The 9194-nt window shown below is 34.9% G+C and overlaps 1 long non-coding RNA gene across 1 annotated transcript in view; it reads right to left on the bottom strand.

The window, feature by feature from the left end:
* Positions 1–4823: 4823 nt before the first annotated feature.
* Positions 4824–9194, bottom strand: part of LOC126810240 (uncharacterized) — a 28722-nt gene continuing 24351 nt past the window's right edge. Inside the window, exons 2-4 of the long non-coding RNA XR_007675114.2 lie at positions 6400–6572; positions 5494–5574; positions 4824–5235 (exon numbers count right to left, since the gene is read on the bottom strand). This is a non-coding gene — a long non-coding RNA (uncharacterized LOC126810240). The remainder of the gene's footprint in view (positions 5236–5493; positions 5575–6399; positions 6573–9194) is intronic.

Raw genomic sequence — 9194 nt, 5'->3', positions numbered from 1 at the left:
GTTATTTCTATACACTCACATTTTCACGCGTCCTTAATAATCGGATAAAATCCCAAAACATCAGGTATTTTTAAGGGGTGCCTATTTAAAAACTGGTGGCATCTGAATAATAACGTCAAATAAAGGAGCTAAAATGCTAATATTTGGGACCTAGAAATTGACTCAAATGGGTCGCAACCCATATAATAATGTATTATGAATGTATGTAAACTGATTTACATTCAATCGTTTCTGTTTTTACTGTAATTTATTTTTCCGGCGTGGTTTCCCTTTGTCAGTGGTGCAGGACGAGGGCAGCTGTCTAGTCGTTCGGATGGGACAGTTTGAATTCGATATAAGAGTAGGCCATAGTGCCGCTGCCGGGCAAAAATTCCCTCATAGCACACTGTATGGCGTATGCCCGTCTTTATTATCCCAGTCGGAGCAGAACAGTATGACGTTAAACCCCATTTCATTTCATTTTCATTTCACTTTAAATTCTAATCAGTATGTTCGGCGAAATACGCCAGAAGTCTCAATCGAATGACAATCTCTATGGTTATTCCAGTCTACACCGATAGTATTTATTGCTTATACTCTGCAGATAAGAATTTTGCGTCACCATTTGACATGACTTGTGGAAATGTCTAGCCTCGTTCTTCGAGTCCCTTGTCACAAATGGCGCTGAAAAATATTATGGTACGGTACACGATTCGTGTACCAATTGTAAAATGATTATTCTGTCTTAAATACTGGATATAAGAAGCCCATCTTTTCCGGGTAAGATCACAACATTAATGTTGATTTAAATAGACAAATAATTCGTGTTTTCAATGTCGAAGACTTTGGATGATATTGAGTTAGAGACTTGGCTCCTTTAACAATGGATTCACCAGACCTAAGCTGTTATCGCCAACTAAACATAAATATTTACTGGATAATGATGAATACGCCCATTATGACGATATAATGACATGACGTCATAGCTATCGCCATATTCTAGAAATAAGCCGTGTTCGTTAGTTAGTTATCTTGCTAAAAATTGTTATTTTTCCTACTTTTCAACAGACAAATTATCATTTCAACTATCAGGTGAGTTGTTAATATGACAAGTTCACTATTTCAAACTTTTGTTCATATTTTTGATCCAGTTTATCCTAGACTTTGGTCCAATTTGTCATAGACTGAAGGGTGGTGGAACAAAAATTTCAAAGTGAAACGCACAGCCTTTTTAATATGTTAATTGTATTAAAATTATCGCCGAATCGTTTATTTTATATAATAAAATATATCTCTATTTCCAAAACTGGTGTTATCTGCATTATAACGTTTAAAGCTAACATTAGATTTACCAATACCAGACCTTATCTGCCGTATGCCAACTAAACACAAAAATTCACTGGATAACATTAACAATGAATACGTCCATTGTGACGACATAATGACATGACGCCATAGCTATAGCCATATTCTGGAAATAAGCGGTGTCTATTACTTATCTTGCTCAAAACTGACATTTTTCGTGCTTTTAAACCATCAGGTGAGTTGTTAAATATTCCAAACCGTTGTTCATATTTTTGGTGCATTTGTCGTAGACTTTGGAAAATAATATCAACACTGACGGATCAGTGAAACAAAAATTCAAAGCAAAGCGCTTTACAGCGCAAAATGTTATTTGTATTAAAATTATCACGCTAATCGTTTACTTCATTTGGCCTCTATAATATTTTACACTATTATTTTAATTAGTTGTTAGAGTAGATATTATAAGGCAATAAATAAAACCTGTCGGCGTAAAGGTAAATATCATTAATTCTACTGATTTCACTATTCTAAATAAATTAAGCTCATGAAATGGAATATGCAGCCTCTGAATAATTATATTAAAACAATGTTTCAGAAATATACAGTCAAGATCTCTCAAATTTACTTCTTAAATACAAGAATATTCAACCAACATTCAATAGTAATATACTAATTTGTATATTGTATTAAGATCGAAAATAATTACAATCTATTATTAACCTATTTCGTATTTTATTTTTTAAAAATTGTCTACCCTATGGAATATCGGAAATGATCATTGTTGCTGTTTGTGCTAAATTAAAGGAAGAGCTTTTAGTAGAAATGGAGAATTATAATTCTTTAATTATAGGCTGATCATCTTTCTATAAGTAGGCTACTCTTAAAGATACAGAATCTGTAAAAACAACACCAATGTTAGAAACAGAAAATACTTTCCAAAATAATCGACAATCTGAAAGTTGAACATGAAGGAAGAGATAGGATGGGGTCGTTTTTGGCGAAGCGCGTGCGAAATTCGAATAAAATGGAAATATCACTATCAGGGAAATTGCTGGACAGGCTGAACTCATGCAAGAATAATACTAAGACCGACCTTGAGCATAAACTAATGAAAATTGACAAATATATACATGTATAGAAGGCATAGAAAATATTCTAGATGAGGCTATTGTCGTCTGTTTGGAGGTTTTGGTGGGCACGAGGTGGTCGATTTAAGACCTATAGTTATCAGATTGAACAAAAATTCAAAATAAAGTTCGCTATGTCGTTTAAAGCAAGACACTTCTAAACAATTTTACCATAATTTAATTATGAGAGAAATAGTCAACTCTTTGAAAGCGACTAGAAAAATACCCAAAATGCACTTAATACTTGTTGTGAAGAGAGTCGCTTTCTTGACGAGAAAGAAAGACGAAACTTTAAATGGTAAGATTTATTAAAGCTATAGCATCCTGATTAATAAGATCAAGTCATGTAGTATTAAAATGTATTAAAGCTATAGCATCCTTATAATAAAACAAAGTCGGGTAGTATTAAAGACTACAGTCGGGTAGTATTAAAGCTTTGGCATCCTTTGTAATAAGATCACGCCAGAAAGCATTAAATTTGTTAAAAGATTACTGCATATCTATAGACTTCATACATACATGTGTTTTTTGTGATCATTTAGTTTTCGATTCACAATGTTTTCCTAAGTAGCCCTCTAGATTGGTCTAATTCCCAAGGATATTATAGCTTTAATAACTCTTATAGTATTAACATTTAATGATTCACAGTAAATGATTCGGGTATTTTATGTATAAGATATTAACCTACCCGAGGTTGATATGATAGAGAACAAGCCCAAGTGTTCTCTATCATATCAATCCGAGGGAGAGTAGGTTTATGTCCGACATATACAACGCCATTTCACCCTTTAATTTAACGGACTCTTTTAATAAAAGGCAACAATGATTGGATAATTGCTCGATAGTTTCCGCCAAATAGCGAAAATTACCGAAGTAATCACGCGAATGTACGTGCATGTTTTTGTTTATACGTCGCCATTTTGGAGTAATTGAATTGAAATCAAAAACAAAATGGATAATAATACGAAGTCAGATGAATGATCAATTCTTTTTCAGCCAACATATTAACGATGGAATAGATGTGAACGCAAATATCGTTGAGGATCTATCCAAAGCCTGAAGAAAATTTGGATCAAAAGGCAATCTTTTCCGATAATTCTGACAGTGAACCGTGATTGAAGGTTTTCGGTATGTTCAGAGAAGGATTTGACCGACTGTTTTAAGTGGACTGTATACCCAAAAATACTTTACAAAGGAACTCTTGGGCGATAAATACTTTCTAACCTTGGAGTGTGTGGAGATATAATCGAAATGTGGACGGAAAGAAAATTCTGCAAGATATCTTAGACATGGAGTATGGAGAACCGATTTAAATATGCCGATAAGTTCGCCGTCTATTTCGGTCCTGGATGCTACAAACTGTGGTATAACAATTTTTAATTGTCAAAAGAATAAAAATTTATTTCTGTGTTCTTTGTATTATTTCGATCATCTACGTCATCAGCGGTTGATATGAGCCGAATATATCGACCTGAGATGACGTCATAGCGGTTGATATGAACCGAATATATCAACCTATGATGACGTCATGACAGGATGTTATGAGATATTACTGCTATGGACATCAAAGAAAAAACTACCGCCAGTTGTATATGGCCAGTATTATCTCCCTTGAGTTGCATTTCAAGTCGACCCAGTATTTAAAAATTTCACAGCAATTTGAGCTGTACAACCAATAGAAAGACACCGTCAACATGACCCCGCGCCCTTGGACTTGTTTTTGGAAGGTACAGGGATAAACAATCTCTGTGGGAGGGGGGGGGGGGGTACTAGCAATGTACATGGTATAAATGGTTGTAGTATCAGGCCTCCAAATTATTACACCTGGTTATTGTGCACAAAAATTGTGTTCAATTGCAAAACTCCAGCTACCATTGTACTATCAACGTATCAACGGGTTGAAAAGATATAGACCCTGTTTTATAAAGATATCTTGATTGAATGGTTTATGAGATATGCGCCGGAATAAGAAAATGTATACTAAAAATAATTTAAGAAATTGGGAAATGTAGGTAAGGTATATAAGGTATAGAAAACACATATTGGACACGATTTGTTTTATTAACAAACCCATTGGAAAGGGCCAAGGGGCTAAACTAACTTAAACGTAAACCCATTTGAATGAGATTAAAATAATGTATTTCATTGGGTTGATCTGATATGTTATTTCGATTTGCGATGGGGCAAACTCTTTACGATTAAATTTTGTTTCGAAAGCAGAAGTCGGCTTGTTGACACTTTTTGGTTTGCTTTACCATTGCAGTGTCGACACAAGAACGCACAATTGATAAAATCCCAACACCGACTTTATCTTTGGATGTAAACTTTTGAATAAAGTACACGTGTTATCCCACAAACTAAATCAATACATAAATCAATGAAACCGACAATTTTATGTTTAACTCAGGTCAAAGTGGATGATAAATCAAATTTATTAGCTAAAAGTGCCAAGAATATGAAAAGCACACGAATTAAGTCTTCAATAAACAGTGTCGTAAGTGCACGGGCGTCTTAAAGACGCTTCCGTCTGCATGTCATTCATTCTAATCTGCAGTCTGGCTTCTATTTCTTTTAAACGTTCATCAATTGTTTTAGAACCGAAAATATTCCGATTTATTATCACAAATATTGGAATGATTAAGCTATTTAGAAGAAGAAAAATACAAATGATGTAATCAGCGATGGCCGTCGACATATTAGATGGTCTATCAGTATGGCATGATTTCTGAATGGCTATTTCTGACATACACCCCGTGGCATTCCACACTGCCATAAATAGACAGAATGCTGCACATAACATCTCAAACATAAAATGGAGTAAAACCTGAAAAAGAAGGAAGATGTAAAATTTTTGAATGTAATTGTAAACCGTAGGCCTATGTGAAATTAGAGAGGGGGAGGCGCCTGTGAGATATAGATATTAAAGTACTAACTGAAATATTTTGTTTATCTACAGTGGTCCAAATGATAGAAAATATGGGTACAATCTTTTTAGGACACATCCTGTTATGGCAAGAGCCATTTACTTGAAAATAATTCGCTTAAGGCACCAAGCAAAGACAATAAAGAGGAGATAACTTACAAGAGTAGACGTTGTTAAAGGTGGTCCATTCTGGTTCATATTTCTCCAATCAACATAAACTAAAGCACCGGCTATCAGACCCTGTAAATACAGAACAATTATATGTTAAAACTCAAACTATGTCATTTCTGTACTGACATATGGTAAATTTTTATTCATTCAATAAGTCGCTTGCACAGTTCTTTAGCGGTAGGGTGAAATTGGAGGCCAGAATATTATACAATCAGATTACAATTTCAATTCGTTTATTTTTATTCTGATTTTTAATCTGTATTCTAATCTAAACTGCTTTCTATCACGACCGCGTTTGTCATAGAACCTAATCTAGCTTGAAACAAACAGAATGTGTCGTGTATGCTTGGATTTCAAAACTGACATACTTCACAAGGAAACGTAGTTCTGTATACCAACACAGACAATTCGACTGTCACTGTCAGGACGTTGATTAACGACATTGAAACCCAGAAAACGTCATGCTTAATAATTCAATGGGCTGATTTCTCCCAATAAACAAGGGTATATGTTTTTGGTATTACATTGGCTTGTAAAAAAGGAAAATCTCTCTCAAAAATAATACAACCTTCAGTTTAAATATCATACAAAAAAAGTCGAAATAATTAAATTCAAGGGCAAATAACTTGTATGAGACCACTTATCAGCCAATGGGAGAGAGATCAGATATTTGTGCGATTGTGCCTAATTTAACTGTTATCCTATTCAAGGACCCCAGTCATCATAAACTGGACCTTTTTGCACATGGCAGAAAAGTATGAAATTATACCGCCTTCATCCGTTCATAATCCAACCACCGTCGATTATGGCTGATAAGAGAGCACCCCCAAACCCAGAGATTATTATCTCTATGATTGTTACATCCCACAAGATAGTTTAAAAATAAATACTGACCACTGCCCCCGTCCATATTGGTGAACCAGTGAAGAACGTTAGCAAAGGTTCATCTGCCACCACATTAACTGTTATAATTCCCGCCAAAATAGATATACAGCTGATGAATATGAGTGATATTGATATATACTGATACCATCTTTGCACTGTTACAAATCTAGCGTCAGGTAACACTGAAAATATACAACCATATTTATATCAATGACAATGTAGCAACGAAATGTTTGTTCCCGCACTTCGTCCGAAAATGCTGAGAAAACTAAAGGGAATTGGGGTGAACCATGGCGGAGGCGTGTGCGTTATGTATTAACCTCCAATGTGAAACCATTCAGCTACTTCCAAAGATACATTTTCCAGAGGTCTAGACAGGTGAACTAAAATGGACATTTTGTTTGGAACTATTTTCAGTCACAGTAAACGGTTTGAACAGTTCTCTTACAGAAGCATTTCATAAGTTACGTCTCTTTTTTTGAATAGTGTATTTTCACGTTGAGCTAGGTCTTCATGTCCACCAGATTAAGAACATAATCTTAGTCTGGGGTCAAGAAATGTATTTATATCCCATAATGTCACTAACAGTAACACGGTGATAATACCATATTTTCACTCAGTGTATCCCTTACTATATTGAGTTTGGAATGAAATTTTACCCATGCATAAAATAGTAATATTTGCAGTTGTTTTATTTGAAAAATAATAATATAGAGAGGAATGATTAATGCATTTACAACGGTTTTATTTTCTCCACACTATCTAGTTATCTTAGAACTTAGCTTCAAATTAATGAAACGTTGTCAATGTTACTAAGGCAACCATACAAATAATTAATAACGTGAACAGTAATTAAAGATAAGTTATAATATTTACAGTCTCCACAATTAAAGGGATACAGCCAGATATTAGAGCTAGGTATAGTGTAGTAGTTAAGCCTGGTTGACCAATAGGCTAGGGAAGAGGCATAATTTGTGTGTGTGGGGGGGGGGGGGCGCAGACATTGGCCTCTGGGGGCAGGCGTTAAGGAAATCAAATTTTCCGCTAGTCTATGGTCTATAACACACGTTAATTAATAATTCTTGTCTCGGGTTTTTATGGTTTATATTGTTGCTTAAATATCATCCCTGGGTTTATCAATGGGGTATTCACGCATTCAAATTATCTGCCCTTGATCGTACCTTAATTCTACGAACCAATCAAAAATCAGTTTACAAACAGTCTTAGCTCCATTGTTTACGTTCAAAACAATAATATGGTGTCTTGTTCGCTCGATTATGGGCAAGTTTGCAAGAAATTTAATTTAACAAAAGTGACATACACACAAAAACATGCCCTAAAACATCTTTACGATGGAAAGATGTTTCTATGTCAGTCAAAACAGGCAGTAGAAATTTTTTTGTAGAAAGTCATTATGCTATCAAGCGTATTGGTTTATAAAAATAGCACAATCATCGAGGGCAGATAATTTGAATACAGGGATGAAAACAGGGCATAGTGCAGTGGAACGGAATGAGACCTGCAGTGGGGATAAAGAGGATGCTTAAATATAGGCGACAACAATAAAATTATGATAGTTATAGCATTTATTTGGTGCAATTATTAGATATGTTTAATTTTGTTGCTTTCTTCTTCATTTGTCCTGTAGCCTGACAAAATTTCTGGTCGCAGAGAACCTTTGCTGTACCACTACTATAATGCATGTAATTTGGCGGGAAAAAAATGACACGTCGAAACATGGCATAAATTTTGTATCTTTATTCAGATCGAAATGATTTTTTTCCAAATTGAGCATTGAATTGGCGAAATATATATCGCTTGGTGCTTGTGTGTTGTCAAACCACTTTTCATTCATTCATCTAAGTTAAAGTTGAGCATATCAACAGTCTGGATAATCGACGTAAATATACCAACGCTTTCGTGATTTATAAACCTATTTTGTCAACAGGAGTAAATATGACCTTTATTATCGATATTTATTTTTCCAGCATGACTGGCAGACTTAATGTGTAAAGTTTACACTAATTAATTCTTCAGCCGACAACTTTTGAAATAGGTACTGAATGGGCTCGAATCACAAGTCTGTTTCCAGTTGTCAGAGTGGATGTCATACTGCACGCAGCGATCCATCTACGTCATACTCCGAGAACAGATCACTGCCCTAAATGCCGTCCATTTAAAACGCTTATGTGATCATTTTGGGGCGGGACTTATCGACTGGACTACTGCTTTACACACCAGAGTAAAAATAACCCGAAGCACGTGTTTTATGTAAACACATATGTCAAGTTGGCAAATTGTCAACTTCTGCTACTCCGGTAAAAGCGATATATAAACATGTGCTAATGGGTAATATTGCAATACAGTTTTTACAATTGTAAACTGTCTTTAGAGTTTCAATCTGTTTATCTTTCAAAACAAGTTAGATACTCCTAAATTTGTCTTCGCAAACAAAACCGCCTCGGTGGAATTATCTTTTTCAAGGGCGCCGCCATATTGAATAATTAGAGGACTATTTTGTGATTCGGCTCTGATTAGTTTGACATCTTTCATGCACACAATGGCTAAATAAACATATTTAATTTCAATCAATATGACAATAGAAGAGAAATAAATACTTCTAAAATTTTCTAAAAGCATACTCAGTGTTTTCGACTAAAATTGTCGATGTAGGAATTAAAATGTTGGTTAATTAGGTTAGGGCCTGTTCACAGGCGGAGGTAGCTGTAGACAGGCAATCTAATTATGGCATGAGTGAATGTCTATTTACTCCCGTGTAAACAAAAACGTGCACGCAAATCTTG

Source organism: Patella vulgata, chromosome 1 (genome assembly GCF_932274485.2).
Source record: "Patella vulgata chromosome 1, xgPatVulg1.2, whole genome shotgun sequence".
NCBI classification, from domain to species: Eukaryota; Metazoa; Mollusca; class Gastropoda; family Patellidae; genus Patella; species Patella vulgata.
This window is presented reverse-complemented; position numbering and strand designations above follow the sequence as displayed.